Raw genomic sequence first — 22,586 nt, forward strand, 5'->3', positions numbered from 1 at the left:
TAAGAGCTTATAAGAAGTATATGCTGCAAGAGACACCTGGCAGGGAGGGAGAACTAGAAATGAAAGTGAAAAGGAGAAAAACAACACTGGAAATAATCTGGGGCCACAGGCAGTGAAAGTGCTCAGACACAATCACAAGCAATGACTAATTTGGAGACTAACATGAGTCCATGAAAATAGCACTAGTGCCTCATTGAACATTGCTTTTTCCTTCCCTGAATCTGCCTTAATTTGTAGTTTAATGACAAACACTACAGCTCTCTGTGCCTTATTCAAAGGAGTTATGACATGCATTATGAGCAGCAGCATTAGCCTTTCACCTTCTAGTATTTACTCATTTAAGGTCCTAACCCTACTGATTAAGTAAAGCTTGGATTACTTAATGAAGGGAGCAACAAGCATTTTACAGAGAGCTATGAGATCAGTATCGCTCAGGAGACTAGAGAAATTTGGAGACCCTTGTTCACATCTATTACACAGCAGCTCCAGCTAAAACTGTCAAAAAAAAAAAAAAAAAAAAAAAAGAGGTGAGAAAAGGACAGCCTAATGCTGGCTTTCCTAGGATCCCCATCAGAATATTAACCCTTCAACAGATAAATTTAAAAGACTAAAACTAGCAACACAGTGTCACAAATACCATAATGAGCTGGCAAAAGTACTTTGGGTGGTCTCATTTAAATAAGAACGCAGTTTCCAATAAAATCCAATATTTGTGCACAGGTTTATGTATTTCTGTAGAAGCCAGAATATGGAAAAGGAAATCTTATGCCATCAAACCTACATGTCTAATACTAGAAGCAACCAAATCAGATAATTTGCTTATAAATGGCTTTTAAATCACTGTAAAATAATTTAGAAGGCTCAAATACATACTATTAAATGGCTATTCTAAAATCACAGTGGAAGTTTGGTTGGAAGTTTCTTATTTTTAATCTGAATTTCTTAAAAGCCAAATAATTCCCATTTGGTTTCATCTTTCCTTTTAAATCAGATTTTATCTTTGAATGCATTTCTAGAAAGCAAACACATGTTCCCAGTTTCTAACTTGCAAGACTTGACAAGCAAAATTCTTCAGATTCTTTTTATGAAACTATGTCCTTTCCAGTCCCCTGCTTTGAATAGATTTACAGTTCCTGTAAAACTAATTTTTTACTGAAAGGAATGATATCATGCTTGATAGAAAACAAAGTCTAACAGTAATTTTGACTGATATTACTACAACCTTTTCTCTACCAGAAATCTCATTTCATACAGCCTAGGACTGAGCTTCCTGCTTTCATCACCACACCTTACTGGCAAAGGCAGTCACAGTCATTTCAATCAACCAGCATATATAGGTCCTCCTCTTATTTTTTTTTTTCCCATGTAATAAGTTACATGTTGTTGCAGACTTTCTAGTTCCCAACCCCCAAATGCATAGTATTGAGATTTCAATTACTCCCCCTTTTCTTCAATACTTGAAGTCCACTTCTAATACTCTACTTTCAAAAGTACCCTTTGTCATTACCCCTTTGTCTTATCACTAGTTTTATGTATTTAATAGTAAATACCACGTATATAAACACCAAACTTCCTTTGTTAAGAGGGAAAGTGACAAAATCATTTTGTTTGCCCTAGAGAATGATAGATTGTTCGTTACTATGAATCTTTGGGGGGGTTCGTGTATTGGCATCTCATTTCCTGTTTTATTCTAAACCTTTAACTACTCCTTACTAGAAGGTCTTCCTTTTCCTTTCCAATTAAATCTTATTCCACGCTTTCTCACTTCTTAGATACAAACATTTTATTTTGATATTTTACACTTGGAGTACCTACAAAATTTTTTTAGGAGGTTCAGCAGCCTAAATAGAGTAATTTTCCTGCCTTTTGTATGTTATGTTTTGCTTCTATCTCAGACACTTCCTTCTCTTTCCATTCACTTTACAGAGTCCGAACTAGGTGTTTAGTGTTCCTGGCTGCATTTCATTTACCTTTGTGCAGGTATTGAACCTAAGAAAGCCAGGCTAGCTGAAGGTTTAAATGCAAACAAATCAGATTCAATAATTACAACCAACACAAAAAGCCAAACCCACACGTTTTCTGCATTTCAAGCCACCTCTGAAAACAAAGACTCAGGCTATACTATCACTTTTTCCATCATTATTTGCTCCCTATGGCATCCTGCTTTATCATAAAACATCTGGGGTAAAAATGTTTTCACAAGATAGTCCAGTATTTTTCAACTGAATATAGGAATTCTGAGCCACCTTGCCATAAAGCATATTTCTGTGGAATTGATATGACATCAGCCTCTGGGCGATAATCATGGATACCTGAGGATTGTAACATAAGCAGTAAATGTAAACCACCAACTTAAAATGGGATGAAGAAACGTAGTTCCAACACTCCTTAAAATTGAAATTAAATTCCACCTCTGGCTTCAGTGGACTTTGGAGGAGGCTTGGGTGTGTGGCACTCATGATTCTTTTGATGATGCTTATAGTAAATTCCCTAAGGGAAAGAATGAAGGGTAAACAGTTTTAAGAACAACAAAATCTCACACAGGAATTGAGAAGAGACGAGCAACTAAATGAAAATAAAATTAATGGAAAATGTTCTCAGGAGCCTGACAGCTTAACATCATCTCAAACTTAAATATATATATATATATATAAAAAATAAAATCAGCACCAGAATCTATGGTTTCCTAGGATTCCAGGATTCAGTAACTCCAGGACTCCATGACCCCAGGACTCTAGGGTTCCATGACCCCAGAATCCAACTGCTCCAGGACTGTCTCCAAGGCAACAAGAGAAGGCTGGTGTCGGAGGGAGGTGCTGCAGCATAGCTGCACCCACTGCTCAGAGGCACCTGCTGGTAAGTGACCCTCTGCCAGCCCTTCGGGTTCATCCAAGGTCTCTCTAACATCTCTAGGCCTTCAGTAGCAGAGGGAGAGCCTGACAAACTGATAAACGCTCTCTCTTAAGATTTAAAACTCATGTCAGCAAGTGATAGCACGTGGGTTCTGTAGCAGCAGTTCCTTCACAGCACTCATCATTCCTTGCCTCCCAGCAGAGGGTCCTGCTGTATCCAGCCTGCCCTGGGCCACCCTGAGGCCTGGCAGAGCGGCTGGGGTATGTCGCCCTCATCGGCCTGCAGCCAGCTTGTTAGGCCCCTCCTCTTCTCCTTCTGCTTGGGGGACTTTGTGTGCTCTTTCATCTAAAATTCTGGGCTTCTCTCTCCTCAAACATGGCCATTACTGTTTTGTCTCCCTGCGTCACACCTTCCTCACCTTCCCCCTCGTCACATACTGATGGAGCCTCTTTGGGCCACTAAGTTTGGGACTTGCAGCAAGAGGCATGCACTGAGGAGCGCCTCTGGCCTCCAGCTCTTTTGGGGGGCTAGAAAGGATGCAAAAGCTTTTATTCCAGTGTGAAGCTTCTTTTTCTTCTTGAGAATCTCAATCTTGGGTCATTCCACCTTTCTTTCTCTTTCAAGGAAGGATCTGCCATGGCTTTGGGAATCTTCTTGGTGCTCCTTTTGCTGATGGCAACTGTTGACGTCAACCATCTGCACTTCTCCTCTGATGAAAAGGGAATTGTTCATGAGAAGAAAATAAGGGAAGTAATCCTTCAGAGACTGAAGGAGCAGGAGGCAAGCCTATGGCTGCTATACTCGCACTTGAAGAAGCAAATTGCAGACCTGGAAGCCAAGCACAAGGCTCTGACAAGACCTACATTAGCGCTGGAGATAAAGATCCAACAGATCCAACAGTGCATACGCAAAGTCCTTCTTTTGGCTGCCATCACGCTGTTCAGTCTCTGGGGATAGCATTTGCACGAAGTCACTTGTCAGCACAGTGGAGAAGAAGATACTGATGCAGTATTCCTAGGGAAAGCGTGAAAAGGAGTGGCCTCTCTGACAACACCCTTTGAGCTAACTAGGGGCATTCACATCCACGTGGACAGAACTGTAGCAAATCTTCGTTTAATTGCAAGGAGACTGGTTCCATACCTTTGTAATTACTTTGGTCCACTAACAAAAACTTTGTGCTTTAATGTATTAAGAATTTCCTCTATTTTGTATTAATTGTTATAAATCCTAGAGTTCCATTAATTAAATAAAACAGATTAAAGCAAAGGAATAAACTTAACAGAATTTTTTCTTGCAACTAAACAACTTCATTTTATTTTTCGACTCTGTCATTTTCCTCGCATTTCTGTTACAGGCCAAACTATGAACACCATAGAAATAGAGACCATGTTTGGAAAACAATACTATGGTTGTGCAACACAACTTTACTATGCTAAATGGATGGGAACTTAGAGGAAGATGACTCATAAAGAGGCTATAGCTATTTTGGTCAGAAAGCAGGGCAAAAGCAGTTTAGCACTCTTTCTTCCAGCAATAATGCAGACAGATTTGTTTGTTTTAAATGAAGTCTTATACTGGCATCCAATGCTCGCAAGAAAGATGACAGGAAATAATAAAAAAGCTTACATACGTTTAAAGCTGATGACTTAAACAATGGTGACAAACCATTCCTAAACTGAACATTAAATCTCAAAACCATACACTTTTAGAAAGGAATTGTAGGAAATAATTTCTTCACTGGTATCAATAGATTTTCCTATCCTTTGCAGTTAAGAAAGTATTTCATTCCTTGAATGTAACAATGGACATTTGAATGCATAGTGAATGCTTTGAACTTCCAGGGTTTGGAGGGTGCACTGTGACATGCAAGGAAACACTGCCCAGGTGCGGTGTAGGTTGTATATCTGTTTAAAAAGAGGAGAACTTCATAGGATTATTTCCAGCTTTGATTTCTTTCCATTCTACAAGCTATGCCCTTCACAGAATTCATTTTTCAAGAACAAATACAACACACATGATAAGGAATGTGCATAAGCAATGAATATTTTACCAAGACGGCCAGAATGGTGCAAGAACCACCACCCAACAGACTGAGGCACACAGACAAATCCCTTTTTTTCATGGGTCTGGACTGACCATGCAGATTCAGTAACATAATATGCCCTTCCCACAATCTTTTCTGAGTAACTCTTTTTTAAGTTTGTAAGCTTTGTGTTTTATGTCATATCAGAAAGAGAAATTCAGTATTTTTCTCTTTTTGCCCTACTTATCTATCCAGAAATGATGGGAGGCTATACACAGCCAGACTATTATTTGCTGAATTTCTTAAAACTTGTGTGTCTTTCCAGCCACAATAATGTTACTTAGAGCAGAAAACCAATCTAATGGATACATTCAAGCAGAAATTTCAAAAGTTGAGCTCCACTCTTTGCTTTCCTACTAATATTCTGAGAAGTTTTATTACCTCCTGCCATCCTTCTCTCCTGCTAAACTCTCTTCACTGCTTAGCCTAAGTGACACTTCCTTGGTTTTGCACTGAGCATTGCACACAATGTTCTCATCTTGACTGGAGCTTCCAGGTGCTACTGTAACACAATAGCAGAGAGAGGCAAAAACCTAAAATTTTTCCAAGCAATCCTGAGAAGAGTTCTGAGAGTCAAATAAGAAAAGCAAAAAGGAAATGGATAGTTATTTTTACTACTGTAGAGTTGCTTTTGAATGATGGACAACAGCTGAAGTGTGAAGAATGCCTGAGCTAGAACACTCTCATTAAAACATAAAATCCAAAGCAATTGGATTCCAAGACCTAAAATAGACAAGAGTTCAGGAGGGTCCTTCACAAGACTGAATGAGGTGAAGAAACAAACACTGCCTGGCTTCCTGGCAAAAATAAAGATGAGTGGGTTAGGAATCCCACAGTTTGCTCGTTCCTGGGAAATAATTCATTAGTGAGAACTTTTCACCTTACAGCTGTTCACAGCAACTCATAATTTCAGGTGTAAAAGAGGAGCAAGGGAGGGAGCAAATCTGGCTGACAAGAGCCCCATTGCACAGGTGTGTCAATCTCCACTTTCATAACGGAGCAAGTGAAAAGAATTATAAACCCCTGAGGACAGAACCAAGTTGCTTTTACACAGACTGAGAGAATATTACGAATTATGACAAAGAGAAAACACAGAATAAAGATTCCTTCTTTTTCCCCCTTCTTTGTGAGTAGAATGAAGCAGAATATCTATTTATTCCTCTTCATTTAGCAAGAGCAGGGTTTGGAACATTGTCAGTGAATCTCTGGCACAAATGAGCTATCCATGATTCATAAAGGCATGCAGGTTCCACATTCTGCAGTGCATTTAAAAAAAAAAAAAAAGGCAGTATCATTGCACAAAAATTAGCCAATTATCCCTTCTTAATTATTTATTTAGCAATAATAAACACTTAGTGGCCATCAAAGAACCTAGAAAACAGGTTCAATGAATTGGCCTCTGGCACCAAATATGAATAAATTGATGTTTTATGGGAGTACAGCATTTTACATTAAAAAAAAACAATTGAAGGATGAGTGGAACTAGGTTTTTGTAGTCTTATAATCCCTTATGGTACCTAACAGCACAATAAGCAAATAGGATTTGAAAATGTATCAGAAATGGAAACAAGGAAATATTGTATCATATTAAGTCTGTTATCATCAACTTCAGCTAAAGGGATTTATTTTATACAAATTACTGTGAGATAACAATTTCCTAACAAATGGAAAATACATGTGTGAAACACACACAAATTAAAGTTATTTACTCACTGAATATTCTCTTTCAGTTTCCCTTTTGCAGCCGGTATTATGAGAAAGGTCTTCATAGGAAAGAAAAAAGCCCTGTGTTTGTCTGATTAAAAATCCTCTTCTGCTGCCATCAAGTAAACAGAAAACTTCACTGTATAGAGAAGCAAATAAAGTAGATCCAGTTTTCTATGTGATTTCTATGCTCTACTGTTATCCAGATTGCGAGGATAAATCCATTTAGCTTTATTAAAGGCTTTTCATCACTTCATAAAATTTTCAAAGCACCTGCTCAACAGTTTTTCAAGCTTAAATTCTCAAGCAAGATGTATTTTTCTGTAGCTGTTACTAATACAAAAAAATCAGGCAGCAATCCCAGCACTAACTTGGCACATTGATTGCAAGCAAAACCATGTAATTTGGATTCCACTTCTCACCTGACACCTGTTCCTGGAAGGACTCAAACAATGTCCTGACACCCAAATACTAAATTTAAAACATCTTACAGGCTTAACACTGTATTTTGGGCCATCTCTAGCTGGGAGGGATATGTAGTTTCAGTCTAGTGTCCCTGTCTTGGTTTAGGGCAAATTTGGGAGGAAACTTCCAAATGGGATCCCTCTGAGAAGCAAACCAAAACAGCCCCTCCCCTAACTTGTCTGAGAAAAAAATCTTCTTAGAGAAAAGTGGGAAGAACTATTTATTTAACAAAGTGCCCACAAGTATAAAAAAAATGATAATATGAAACAATAAAACTTCTTGCTCTTTTGAAGAGACCTGATGGGAGGGTGTACACAGGCAGACTTTTATTTGCTGAATTTCTCTCTGAAGAGAGGTAGCAAAATTGATAGAGTCCTTGCCATGCGTTAGCTCGGCTCGCTCAGTCTATTATCAGTGCCTCTGGTGCTGGAAAATGCCAAGGTCCAAGCCCCAGTGGACCACAGGTGTGAGCTCCGGGTGCTAGGCTGGGTTTTCAGTTCAAAGCAAGTTTAAACAGCTCCAGGAAAAAGAAAAAAACAGTCCAGGGAACTTCTCTGCCTCAGGTAGTTAAGGAGATCTCTGTCCCGCTGTCTGTCCATGCTGCAGACACACAGTCCAGGAGCAGAATGTGGACGAGTGAGTGCAGTTTCTGAAAACAAATTGCGCACTTCTTCTTTCTCCTCCTTTGCTCTTGGAACCAGTCTCAAAGGTACAAAACACAATATCCAACATAAACAGAATAGATGATTGGGGATACAGGCATCATAAAGTCACCCTAAGACAGTCCTGCAAAACTTTTATTTCACTAAATCCATTCTTTGACTTGACAGTATCCAGCTAAAAGAAAAGCAGTTGAACCTTCCTTCTGAATTCAGAATGACAAGTTCTAATTATGCAATTCCTACCTGAGGAAAGATTCAGCATTCCTCTTCAATATACTGCAGAAATTAATAATTTGAATAGACACATTCTTCAAAAGGCACTGATATGTACCTTTGTTCCTCAAACCAAACAAGATGATGTCTCCGATTTCCTGCCTCTCACAACTGCTGTGTACTGAAGGCAAAGACCACCCATTTCTAGTGGAGAGCAGAGAAGAAATACCAATGGACTTATTAAAGGCTGATCAAAAAATATGCATTGAAAACTGCAAAGAAACTTTGAGCAAAACAGGAGCAGTTCACCACAATTTCACACTCTAAAGTTACACTCAATTCTCTATATAGGATGCAGGCGTGAAGGGAAATCAAGTGCTGCAAACTTACTCCAACTGGAACAGTAAAAACATCATTAAATATTTTCTGTCTGTATTTTGTCGGATGTGTACTGACAACCAAAGTTGCATGGTTATATTTTTTTCCTTCCCACCTTTTTTTACACCACTGCAACCCCACAGACATCGGACTTGAACTTGGAAATTTTGAGGACTTGAGATATTCCAGACTGCACTATTCAAGTCACAGTCTCAATAGTGAGGTTTGAGGAGCAATATTGATAAAAGTGTCATTGTTTCCGTGAGATTGGAGAGGGATAAGACCATCCTCTTCTTCTATTCATGGAATATCACCTTTGTATCACAGCAACCTTGATCTATTAAATACATGGTTGGATTTTGCACCAAGCATAACCCTACTGGAACTAGATTTTCCTGTACTTCACAGCTGCCTGGAGTGAGAGCTGGTGATAGCAGGAGTGAAACCATGACAGGGCACATGCAAATAAAGCCATTATATTATTTGCGTCCATACATATTTATTTGAAATCAAATGCCGTGGTACTTCACAGGAGAAAAGCAACTGCCAGATGCATGAGACTACAAATCACACACCAAAATGCTATTTAATACATCAAGATCTATAAGGCACTGGCTGTTTTCTGAGAAATTTTATTTCTTCTCTCTTTCTCTATTTTTTTTTCTTTTTTTAAATCAGATCAGTTTTTATGTATCAGACTTAATGTGCAGTGCCAGTTAAGGGTGCAGATATATGCATATGTGGATACCTGTGGATTAATATCTGGCCATGTATATATCTCCTCATTCAGATCACTAACATATTTTTAACATATTTTAACATCATATCTCATTTGCTAGATATTTGCTGTTCCAACATTTGCTGCTGGAACATTTTGCGTATCAATACACATATACACATTTACCCAGAAAAATATTAGGCCATTCATAATGAACTTGGGCTCAAGTCCCCAACTTGAGGGATGTTTTTACAGATAGACAGAAGCTCTCTGTGGAAGATCTTCCTCTGCTGGTTTCAAATTAGTAAGTGCAACAAGTAAGAAACATCTTTATGCAGAGGTAAAACAAATACACAATCACAAAACAATCACAACTTTTCAAACAGAAGAACCCTTTCTCAGCCGACCACACTCAGAACTCAAATTAATTTGTTCTGCAGCTTCAGCTCTGGGAAAAACAAATGCAATACCTTGATAACCAATCCTAGAAACTTTATTTCCCTTTTATTTAATTTACAGACCTAAGCTAAGAAATAATCTCCTTGCACTGGCATACAAAATTCATTCAACTTTCTAACTTCATATTTCCTGAAAACTGAAGAAGAGTTTCCAAAAGGTATGCTCTAGGTCATGCTGAATAATTTCTGTGTCACTCTACCATTGGTTAGGATATTCTTTCATGACTTTCTTACAAGCTGGTCATTGAACCACTTGGCTACCCCTTGCACAGGTGCCTAACAGTGACAGCATTCTGAGCTTTTCGCTTCCAAACAACCAGAGAATAAAGCTTGGAGAATAGTGTTAAGGCAAATATTAGCAGCATTTTGCTGCCTATTAGCAAAAAGTTTTACTATTTCTGACATAAAAGAATGTCTGAAATCCTAATATATCTTCTCTTCTACAACTGTAGTAAATAAGCTCATCTGTATCACATTTATCTGATTGAAGTAGAAAACTGTCCTAGTGAGTTGCAGGGATATACAATAGAGCTGTTAAAGGGTTGTTTTCACCACTGATGCTCTTTAAGATATAAGACTAAACTCACTTCTAGTTATAGATTATTTAAGGACCTAAAAATTGAGACGTAGCACTTTTTTTATTCTAGGGGCAAGAGTGATTGGAAGCTCTTTATAGGTTCAAATAGAACTAAGGTTAATATACCTCCAGGAAGCAGGTGCAGTTCCTGTACAACATTTGTGAAATATGATGTGTATTTCGGCATATCCATTTCCTCTTTCCTGATTCATTTAATGCTGAGGTGATCATATTTGCCAAAGGCAAATACTTCAGAGTATGAAACAGGCAGAGGCCTGTGAAAAGTGCAAATGGTAGCTTCACCTGGCCTCCTTACATGGCCTCCACGTGAGCATCATTTTACAACATGCGCACAGGTCCAAGTGCAAGCACACACTGAGGAAGATCCAAATGAAATGCTAAAGACAGGGAGGAAAATTGATACAAAACTCAAAGCTGTGTGACCTAATTTTGGACTTCCAATACCTAAAGAGAACCCACAAGAAAAATGGAGAGAGACTGTTTATAAGAGCATGTCAGGATAACTGGAATGGCTTCAAACTGAAAGATAGTTTTAGATTAGATATTAGGAATAAAATTCTTTACTGTGAAATTGGTGATGTACTGGAACAGGTTGCTCAGAGAAGCTGTGCATGCCCCATCCCTGGCAATATTCAAAGCCAGGCTGGATAGAGCTTTGAGCAACCTCACCTGATGGAATGCGTTCCTGTTCGGGGGGGGGTTGAACTAGATCATCTTCAAGATCCTTTCCAATTCAAGCCATTCTGTGATTCCAACAACCTCCCCCAAAGCTTTGGTTTTCTTTGCAACCTGTCTTTGTAAGCAATTCTAAGAAATTCCCAGCTCAAGTGTCATTGTCAAAAGAATTGTGTATACAAAATAGAAAAAGAAATTATGCTAAACCATTTCATAAGACACACCGGGGAGAGAAAGAAAGCTATATGTAAAAAATAAGTTATAATCCTCAAAGAGGATCATTGGGAAAATGCCTCCAAACACAGAAGTAAACATAACACAGAAAAAAGACATAAGTTTCTGAAATTTTATGGAGCCCATTTTACATCTTGTAAATGTGGTTTTAGGCTTCTTTCTGGAAACAAAAAAAACCTGCACAGGTTTGCTAGAAGAGTAGGCTGAAATCAAATTTTCTGTGCTTTGCACTATAACCAGTATAGTAAATGTATGTCACATGCATCCCTATTCTGTGTCAAATTAAAAACAATAAACAAATGCTGACCTAAATTTTAATTGAAAGGACATCAGAACTACCCCAAAACCATCCTGGTTTCTTCCACATACACACACTGAAATTTAATTGTTGAGCAAAGAATAGTATCACTTTTCAGATGCTGGAAAATTCATCAAGATTTTTGTGGAACCTGTTGAGGTATTTAAATTTATATCAAGCTGTTAAGTTGTAAAAAAACTTCAATTTAAGCATTTACTAAGCACCTTGCATTTGCAGCAATCGGAACTGCAGAACAATGCTGGGACCAATGTGCGCTTTAAAATACCTCCTCCTTCACAGCAGGGCAGCTGTGCAGCAGTTCAGTCAGTTGGACTGTTAGCACATTTTACCAAGTAAACAAATACATTTTCAAAGTTACTGAGATCAACCTCTCCCCCAGCAGTTAAACAGAGAACATTCAGTACAATTCCAGCCCTCTGGAGCAGGATAGAATATCTTATTTTCCCCTGGCAGTAGCAGCTGATTGCTTTCCAGGTTGCTCCTAACACTTTAGCCAAGAGCAATAGGGGGTTAGACTAAGCCAGGAGTGTTCCCATCTAATGGCTTCCTGATTCACGACACAAACACAGCCCTTACGCCTCCACATCGGGACTGTGCCACAGGAAGACAAACTTGAGAAAAATTTGTCTGCTTCTGAATGAGATGGAAAAAATTACCTTTGTGCCTGAACTGCTATTTCAGAGAAATTTCTGTCAAAATAAAATAAAAATAAAATTATGAAGACATATGGCTCTGCCATAATTCTCTCTCCTGACTTCCCTCCGGGTGCATTGGACTATAAAGAAGTGTTAAAAAACAGTAATTGTTAAGAATTGTTACTTCAAATCTGGAAGTCTGAGGACTTCAGTGATCTTCTCAAGATTGAGAAACCAACTCAAATACCTGTGAATAAAGGCCTCTTCACTGCTGCAGACTGGACACTTACAATAATCACAAGGTCACTTCCTTTAAGCCTTAAAGACAGGCCATCATGGTAGATTTTGAGCTTGAAATATCAGCTTTAGTATTTTAAGTGAATTTGTTTTGAAACTTGTAATTTAAACTTTAAAAGTTTCAAAAATAAAGCAAAAAAGATAATTTTTGCAGCAATGCACACAAAGCATAGAAATCTCTGGCCCAGAATTAAAGTCAGTCTGCAGACAAATTAAGACTCCTTTACTCTGTAACCCTGGCAAACAACGCTAACACTCTGAATATGTATCATTAGCTGATTTCACTGCTTTCCAATTAGAGTGCGTGCCCGTCCTTTACTTTCAACCCTTCCCACTACCACAGTTATCCCAGAGTTAAGTTGTGTCACACTTAATACATCAAAATCAAAATGCTGATTCATGCACAACTGCTATTGAACAAGACACTTTTTGCTCCATAGTACTTCCCAAAGTTTGCTTTCACCCATCGTGAAACATTGAACAGCCTCAATGACTTGGATACCATTACATAGTCCTTCCTTTTTTCCTTTGATAATTTTCTCAGCTTTTCCCTGGTTTGTTCTTATTTAATCTTTATCCTGACACCAGCACTGATGACATTTAAGTTATTGGAAAAATATTTCCGTAACTTTAGTTGAAGAGAATATTATATTCTTGATGTGGATGCTTTCTATTTTTCCATGATAGCCCTGGATCAAGTTCAACAATAAAGTATCAACAATTAGCAAAATGCAAAATTCAAATACCTGAAACATAGTTTACACGTGCAGGACAATTAAAAGCTGTTTCCTTAGAAACAAGTAAAATATTCTATTGAGACTTTATGCATATTGCCCTAAATAAAACAAAATGTATGTTTATGTGCATATATATATACGTTCACTTTGCCACACTCTCTGAAATACTGTAAGAAGCAAAACAAAATGACAGGAGTTGTTAACAGTCATGCTTCAGCCTAATACTAAACTCCTCTTTGCACTCCAAATCCCTTGTGGTTGATATGAGCTCATAAACCCAACCACTAACAGATACAAGCCAATTTAATGAGACCAGAAATGGGGTCACACCAACCAGTACATTTTTAAGATCATTATACTATTTGTTGAAATGGGAAAATACCAAAGAAAAATATTTATAAAGTGGAAGCATTGTCCTTATAGTTTTCTTTAAATTGCTCATTACAGGCTACTGAACAACTGATTACAAGATCCTCCCAACCATCCCCAGGCAACAGTGAAGCAGATTATGAGAGACCAGGCAATTAAGTAAGGATGAAATTCCCAGGAAAAGTGAACTGAATAGAAAAAATACTGTATTTAACACAGTACAGTACTAGTATTTGTTCTAAACAGCTGAAAAGACAAGCCATAGTAAGACCATTAAAATATCTTTAATGAAGAAATAAATTTTTAAAACATTAATTACGGAAAAACACGTCAGAAACACCAAGGTACAGGTACTCATTCATCAGTCTGTTATGGCCATGGTTGTAAAGAGAGTTTAATTAGCTCACTCACCACTGTGAAAATTATGATAAAATGTAACATATGGAAGGAACACGCTGGGTTTTGTGAAGAGAAACATATTCTCTGCATTTACTGGAAGCAGCTACCAGGTAATATTCAACATTTCCCACCTGCCACAGTTCAGGAGGATGCTGCACCCACAGCAGGCATGACAGGGCACATGAGCTCATAACATAGTGCTGTATGAGAACCACTGAAATAGAAATATATGGAGATAGGCTGGTAAGGACTTCCTTTGTGTTTCCCCAGCTGAGATGGAACACAAAGACAAGGCAAGGTAAAGTGGTTTGCCTGAGGCAAGAAGATTAATCAGCATTACAGCCAGAAGGAATGATACCTAGTGCTAAATCAAAGTTTTTAACAAACCATACTGCCCTTTTGAAGACAATAACTAATAATAGTCAATAACTATGATCACTAACTAAGAATAAGTCAATAACTAATGCAGTGAACTTGATTCCTTGAGCTTTAGGATCCCTTCATTAGTTTGATCGTTGCTCTGAAGTTTCACGAAAGGTTGTATTTCTGTTAAGGAGGATGACTTGGTTCTTTTCCCTCTCTTAGCACAGTAAAGGGGGAGGTCCCTACAATGCTTCAAAGCAGCTTGAATTTTGTACAGGTAAGATATATTGGATATATTAAGCAAAAAGACAAGATTTCATCCTTAATTTCCTTCCAGGGCTAACTAGGATCATTCCAGCTACATTACCAATGCGATATGGCAGTATGGCCTAACTGCTAAAAGGAGAGAAAACTATAGAACTTTTGATTCCATGGCATGCCATTTGACTTCAGCACAGTCTACATATTATGATAATAATTCACACATTTTAGCTGCCTTAGCATTAACAATTTTGTCTTTTAGTTTGCAGGTGGTGTCCCATGATTCACCACCCCCCAAAAAAATTTTTTTAAAAAAATCAAATAATAAAAAAAAAATAATCATACCATTGTTTCCAATATTAGGCCACCAAGAATACTAAATTCAGATTTCCTGACATATAAAGCTGCATATAAAGTCAAAGTGTCTCAGTAAAATAAGTAACTAATTACTTCATATTGTAAAAGGAAAAGCAAAGACACAGTGTTTACTATAATTTGCAAAGTTCAGAAAGACTTGGAAAGTGAAGAAGTCAAAGATTAGACAGACGCTGAAGGCTCTGTTTTTCTTGTAAAATGCACTGTTTACAGATAATACTACTCTACCTTGCCATCCTTGCATGACCAAATTATCAGGACAGGACCAGACCACCATGGGAACTTGATATGTCTGTTTTCATGGGGTTTTGTTTTGTTTGTTTTGTTTCTTGTTGGTTTTTTTGGTGGTTTTTTTTTTTTTGGGGGGGGGGGGGTGTTGGTCTTTTTTTTTTTTTCTGGGAGAGGTTCCTTTTGCATGTCCCTTCCCCACAACAAATACACTGGGTTCAGAAGGTGTACCCTTGGAGTTCAGGCTCAAGATTATCTAACACCAGGAAGCTCACAAAGACAATGCAGAAGTCAAGACTGGTTTCTAGCAGCTACTCACGGCTGAAATATTATGACATAAAAGTGTATCAGATCTGCACAGGAACTCAACCAAAAGAAGGGTTATAGTAGAGTTTTAGGAGTTTTTCTTTCAAAGGATGCATGGCAAATAAGCAAGATACTTTCCTTAACATTGCACCAAAATTAAACAGATTCAGGATTTGACTTTTGCCCACCCCTTTTATTTTCTTTTTTTTTTGAGAGAGAGAGAATTTATGTGACACCACTTGTGAACTAAAAAGGAATACTGTTAATGTATCATTCAAGTTGTTAGATTAACAAACAGGAAAGAAGGCTTCCGTGTTCATGGCAAAACCTTTAATTTAACATAGAAATAACCAGCAAGTCTGACTTCTGAAAATAGAACACTTCAACAGGAGTGGTGGCAGATGTTAAACCTGCTCAGCATCTCTTCTGAAATGTGCTACAGAAAAAGAAGTGTGATGGTGAGAATTCAAGTATACAAAGACCACAGACAACATCTGAATTGTTTGACAGTTGTTTGTTTCACTAGCATCACTGAAAGCAGAGAAGCACAAACCATGGAGTCAAAGCCATAAACCAATGGCTAGAAGAGTAAGACACAGGGTGTAAAGTTGACAGGATTACCAACTTGACGTCACAATAAAAACTTCATGCAACACTTGTGAAGATGCAGTCAGAACCTATCATCCATGCCTGGCAGATAAGGTAACTTAACATTCAGGCACAGTTCTGTCACCGTGATTTCAAAGATATTAATTTGAGGGTTCATTAAAATTAATTTCTGAAAAGGACACCAAGGCCCAGCTACAAGATATTCAATATGCAACTGCTCTTCCTCTAAGACACAAAAAGAGAAGAGCCTCCCAATAAAATCCCACATTTCAAAAATAAGCATTCTCAAAACAATAGGCAGAGTTTCTTCCATAATAAAGGCTACACCAGCACTACCTTGAGCTCTTTGCAGTGCTCGAGTGCCACATGCTATGAAACATTACTGACCTTTACAAGGGATTCAGAATAAACTCTTAATTGTCTTTAGGGATGAAAGATTGTCCTTGATCTTTTAAAAGTATTTTCCAAGTAACAGCAAGCCACAAATATGAAATACCACGTTTAATGAAGGAAAGGTCTAGTGAGGCCGGTCAGACAGATTGTTTAAATTCATCAATTTGTTCACATTTTAAAGGCAACATAACTTCACAATTATTATAGTGGACAAACTCAAATCTCCTTCAGGTTAAAAACCAAAATTCTCTTGTGACTTCTACAGTTCAACACACAATATTTTACAGCTTAGCTCTGAGAAGCAGTATAACATATTTCTATAGTACATTATACAACTAAATATAAAGATGTAATGATAAAACTATTGGAAGGAAAAGGTTAGGAAATATCTTGCATCCTGGCAGACTTACAGACCCCAAAAATGCCCAAAGTACAAGTGAAATGCAATTATTTCTTGCTGCTTGCTAGCTAAACTGCTGACCTACATTTTAACATCCTGAACAGAGGAACAGAGATATTTTACCCATGGATTCAAATGGGAAAAAAAACCCCGTTGAGCTCATATTCCCCATGAATGCCTCCAAATGATGGCAAATCAATAGCTGCTGCTTTACTAACATCACCCTTTGGACTTAGTCAGCTAACATAGCTGAAAATCCTTCCCAGAAGAACCATACAGATTCACAAATCCATTTTACTACCACCATCAAAACTCAGTACAAACAATTCAGCTTTCAGTTTGGTTACAGGTACGATATAAATCACTCAAGTCAAAAATAATTCGTAGTAAGGTGAGCTCTATTTCTGAAACTATAAAATTATTTGCTGAATTTTTGTAGGGTAAACCGAGTGAAAAGAAAAGAATACAAGGGCATTAAATGAGGAATAAGTGCCTTGAGCTATGCAATAAGGGGTTTTATTTCTTGTCACTAGAAGGTAATTTTATTGCATTATTGGCAAAGCACCCTCCTTTCTTCTGTCATAATCTATTCCTACAGCCGATTGCAAAAGGAAGTTTTTCAAAACACATTTTCAATTCCCCAGCAAGCATTCCATTTTCAAATGGTTTTTAAAAACTCAAAGCAGCAATTCATAATACCAAATAAGAACACTGAACTTGGAACTCAAAGTTTTCTGCCCTACCTTATATTACAAATAACTTGTTTGGGGTTTTTGTTGGGGTTTTTTTTTGTTTGTTTGTGGGGTTTTTTGTTTTTGGTTTTTTGGGTTTGTTTGTTTGTTTTTGTTTTGTTTTTCTTCTAGAGTTCCTTACAATTTTTATTTGACAACTTTAAACGAGCCACAATAACAAAGTTCCTGCCTTAATCCAAGTAAACTGTTTATAGGGAAGGTAGGATTGTAATTAAGAGGGCATGATCTATGCACAGCAAGTAAGTTGTAAAATACAAAAACCAGATATACAAATGTTTTCTGCTTTTCATTGAGTTCTTGTTAGACAGGAAATTCAGTTTGCAGACACAGGTGGGAAAAGCCAGAAATACAGAACAAACCCTTAGTTATCAGCAGTAAACACTGAAGGAAACTGAAATAGAAAGAATTCAGCACTTACAGAAGCTGTTACCAATCAGACAAAGCCTTTAAAGCACTTTTACTTGAACATGATCTCATGATTAATTATAACTAGAGCACAGTCTTATAACAGAAGACTAAAAGAAGTGATTAAAAAAAAAAAAAAAAAAAAAATGAGGAAAATCTTGTGAGAACGAGCACTAAGAGATGTGACAACAAACTACAGAAGCCACACAGGTTGGAAATAGAAAGGGAAGAAGAACTGAGGTGGTTTGAAAAAATAGACCAGAATGGAAAAAAAGAGAACTTTTATTCGTGTTTATTCACAGATTCAAATTACATCCCTAGAAATCCTTCACTTGGGGAGTCATATATAAGAAAATACGTATATAATGAAACAGCAAACATTTCAGTGAACTGCCATGCAAGCAAAAAACTCACTGTCCAAAAATTCAGGGCCAGAAAAACAATGACATCAAAACCTAGATTCCAATCACCTACAGAATATAGGGGGCAAGACATCATTGGCAAGCTCAAGGAAAAAGAATTATGCCATTTTAGTCAGAATTCACTTTCTATTACAGGATAACAAAATTTCACTGCCATTGCTTCAGAGCACTAAATCATATATTAAGTACTGAGAAATTTTAGACACTCTGCAGAGACAGACCAATGGAAGGATCAATTCTTTTCCTGACAGCCCCATATGAACACAATATTAAACGCACTGAAAGGTTCTGCACGTCTTACCCCTCAAAATAACTCTTTTCAGCTGTATAGAGGCCACGTGAAGCTCTGAAAGTAGAAGCAAAATGTGATGTGAATGGTCCTTGAAATAATTCAGCTCCTTATCTGGTAGAATCAGGTAGAAATCCTCTTACTTTATAAAGTTGGTGGGTTTTTTCATTTTTTTAAATTTATTTTTAATTTATTTTAAACAATATTCAGTTCTGGGACTATAGACCTAACTGTTTTTCATCTCATATGTCCATATGTTCCATAACGTTCTATGAATTTGTCATCCTGATTAGACAGAAACAAGAAGAACCAATTCAGTTCCTGCAGTATAAAGTCCTGAATTTCTCTTGCTTCTGTTTCAAGTCACAGCTTTCAACAAATATTATCTAAATTCCAATTAATTCCAAATGTAAACAATTATTTTTTTCCTTCTATTTCCATAAACGTTGCTGCATCATTTCAAGTAGTACTTCTATCCCCACTGGGCAAGCAGCAATGTACTCAACAGAGTTGTGGGAAAAAGCCACCATTGCCCAGCGCTTCATGGATGCTCCTGGAGTTCTAGAAGCAGCTTTAGTTTGTTACCCGAAAAGCAGCAAGCTATTTTAATCAATCCATGGAATCATGGAATGGTTTGGGTTGGAAGATTCTTAAAACATGATCTGGTTCCATCCCACCTACCATGGGCAGGGACATCTTCCACTAGACCAGGCTGCTCAAAGTCCCATCAAGCTTCAAATGCAGCCCAGGATACAGCTGCTTTTATAAGCTGCTAGTGCACGTTTGACTCATATTAAGGATTAGGGTTTTCTTCAGTTTGTTTTGTTAGTTTTATTTTCGTTTTACTTGGTTGCTGTTTGGGGGTTGGGAGGTCTTTATGGGGAAGAGGTGAAGTTGGTGATGACTATTGCAGTTGGGTTTTTTAACCTAATTTTGATAAAAGATCATTTATTATTTTTAAAAAAAAAATCTAATTATACTGTATTGGTCCAATTGCAGCCCTGAACTGAACACAGCATCCAAGAAGACAAAACAGCATCCTATTTCACTTTTGGTGATGAGTACTTGCTCTTTAGTTGAATGACTTCAGATTCCACACTGTCTTAAGTTTAGTTTACCACCCAATATGGAAAGTATAAAAAACCCCATATTTAAACTACGATTTTAACTCACAGAAAACAAGAAGACCAATGAACTTTCATTACACAGGATGAAGGGCAGGGGCATAAGTGAAAGGTAAGTTTTATTCTAGATGGAAAAACAAAGGTAAAAGCTCATGATCTCTTATAAAGATAACAAATATATTGTATAAAGATAAGGAAAGGGTACTGACATTTTTCCAAAGCTACAATAAAAATAGCTATTTCAGAATAGGGTTATGTGCATCTCTAAGGAATACACACACACTTCACATGCTACAGTGAACTAACCCTCACTGATGAAAATTATAATTTTTATGGTCCTGAAAGGTTCTTTACATGGGAGTACAGCTTTTGGACACTAAATAAATTGCTCCTTTATAAAAGTGATATATTTCCAATTGTTTTCTCTCCTAACAGAAGAAACCTTCACTTAAGTTCCTAACTCACTGAAAAAGAAAATAAAGTTTCTGTAACAACAATTTGGTTTTCCTCAGGATCCTGCATGGCTTTAAATACTGTATCCATAGCAGTCTAGATGTCAATTAGAGACAGCAGCTCTGACAGTGTGTTAGAAAACCATTAACACAGTGACTCAGTACTCTAGAGGCTCCAATACAAGTTGTGATTTCTCATAAAATCTAAGGAAAGAGGGTAAACAGTTATTCATGAAACACAGAGACTTAGTTTAAGGCCCTAGTTTTAAATTCTTTATACAGCCCAAATAACTGTTGACTCCAATGACCACTGTGGAAACTCTTTGAATCTGTTTGCGTATTTGTGGTGCACTTTTCCTATGGAGACAGATATTCTTGCTTAGAGCCCTGCCTGCCTTTACTTCTGAAAAACTAGGACCTCAACATACAGCAAGGGATGGTTGTGGTCCCACAGGTTTAACCTCAGCTGGATTTGACCTACCTTTCCCCTGTGACAGAACACAAGAAGTTAATTCAAGCCCCTCCCACAAAGAGCAGGAACATGAACTGGAATCCTGAGACAGTCATAAATTCTAGCCTTGGACACAGGAACAATGAAGAATTAATAATATTTGAATCTTGTTATTTTGAAAATTCCCTTAATCCTTTTAAATGCCCTATAGGAGCCATATCACTCCTTTCTCTAACCCAGAGAAATTACTTAATCTTATAAAAATTCCATTTCTTTGGAAAAGCTATTATGTTGAGGGTTTTGTTGGTTTTTTTAATAATCAAAAAGAGAATTTTGTACAGCTCCTGAACTTTATCTAGTCCATTCCACATTCTTTCTGCTAAATTCTTAGCATAAAGCACCTCTTCTTATTTTCAGTTCCAGCCTTCCCTAAGCCTTCACCTTTCTGACCACTGACAACTTCAGTCTGCCCATTTCGTACAGGGACTTTATCTGAAATAATCCTCATCTATAGGAAAAAATAACCTTTCTCAAAATAAAAAACAAACAACAAAAATAGGAGCTTTAGAGTTTATTGTGGGTGAGGGAGAGTACTTACTTGTTTTTAAATTTCTCTGTAGAGAATTGCCCTGCTGAGCCAAGCACTTTGTCAAAACACTATGCTTGCTATATGGGACTTTTCCAAATCCCTCTTGTACTAAGATACAGTTCAGAGTGCGCTTGCAGGGTGGTCTTGTTCACATAACATGGCAGAGCTTTGCTTCTTTCAACACTGCACACCTGACTTACAAGCTCTTTCCTTTTCTAGAAGTCACTAGCCTATAAAATTCAGTGCTTTTCAGTTCTGTGCTTCTGTTACATCTGAGTACATTTTTCCTACTCCACATTTCCTGTTGCTAGCATGGAGAGCCTCAAGCTAATTTCCCCGCTTATGTACAGTAGACAAATCCTGCCACCATCAGCCCAAATCAGCCTTTGGCCACCCTCAGGACCTGTTCCCTTGGCTCTGTTTGCACCTAGTTTTCCATAATTGCAAGTCTTAACTAACACATTGTTCCTGGCATACCTCTATGCAGTATTTCTTCCAGAAGAAAATCTGTTTAGATGGTGTTACTGTGACTGTGAGTTTAATGGCAATATCGAAGTATCTGCTGGAGCACTGAAGTAAGGAAAGGTAAAGAAATTATCAAACTACTGATGAAGAAAAGCATCGTATTTTCAGATTGTATGCCAATTACAACTGTAAGTTAATTACAATAATAATTTCAGTCTGACCTGAAGAAAGAAGACTAGGGAAAAGAGTGAAATTTAATTCCTTTTAATTTCTTATTTTATTCCTGCATTCAGCAGACCTCACCTTCCTTCCTCTCCTAAGAAAAAAACAAAACAAATCTAGTTGTGTCATATAATGACTGTAGGGTTTTTTTGTTTTTTTTTCTTTGCATGGAACCTCTATTAGGATAGAAGCAAAACTACACTGCACAGACACAGTTACTAGATGGCAAACAAAAGACAGATTTACTTTTTTTTTAAAATCTCTTGGTTAGCAGAATCACCAATGTCTCCACTCCCAACAGGGTACCACAGACCAGAAACATTATACCATACCCTTCATATCGTTATCACACCTACACCAGAACAAAGTCAATCATGTTTAAAAAAAATTATATTTATAGCTTTTAACAACCCCCACAGAGTGGAGAGGGTCCCAGTCATTTCCATCATGACTAAGAAGCAGTCCAGTAAATACAGCCACATTGCTTCTGCAGCCATGGTCATCCATTTAAAATGATGGCTGTAGAAACATTGCCATGATTTACCAGACTCCAGGTGGACAAGTTTCCAAATACATCTCAAATTTCCACGTTCATGCTACAAATTGCTTAGGAATACTACCTGACTTTAAAAATGAGCTTTTAAGAATCTTCAGAGCCTCAAAGGAAAGTGCAGCTGCTGCCT

General features: G+C 37.5%; 1 protein-coding gene across 1 annotated transcript in view; it reads right to left on the reverse strand.

Annotated features, from left to right (window-relative positions):
- INSC (INSC spindle orientation adaptor protein) overlaps positions 1-22,586 on the reverse strand; it is a 139,090-nt gene that overhangs the window by 66,776 nt on the left and 49,728 nt on the right. The gene's annotated exons all lie outside the window — the stretch shown is intronic.

The sequence above is a fragment of the Hirundo rustica genome, chromosome 6 (genome assembly GCF_015227805.2).
Source record: "Hirundo rustica isolate bHirRus1 chromosome 6, bHirRus1.pri.v3, whole genome shotgun sequence".
Classification (NCBI taxonomy): Eukaryota; Metazoa; Chordata; class Aves; order Passeriformes; family Hirundinidae; genus Hirundo; species Hirundo rustica.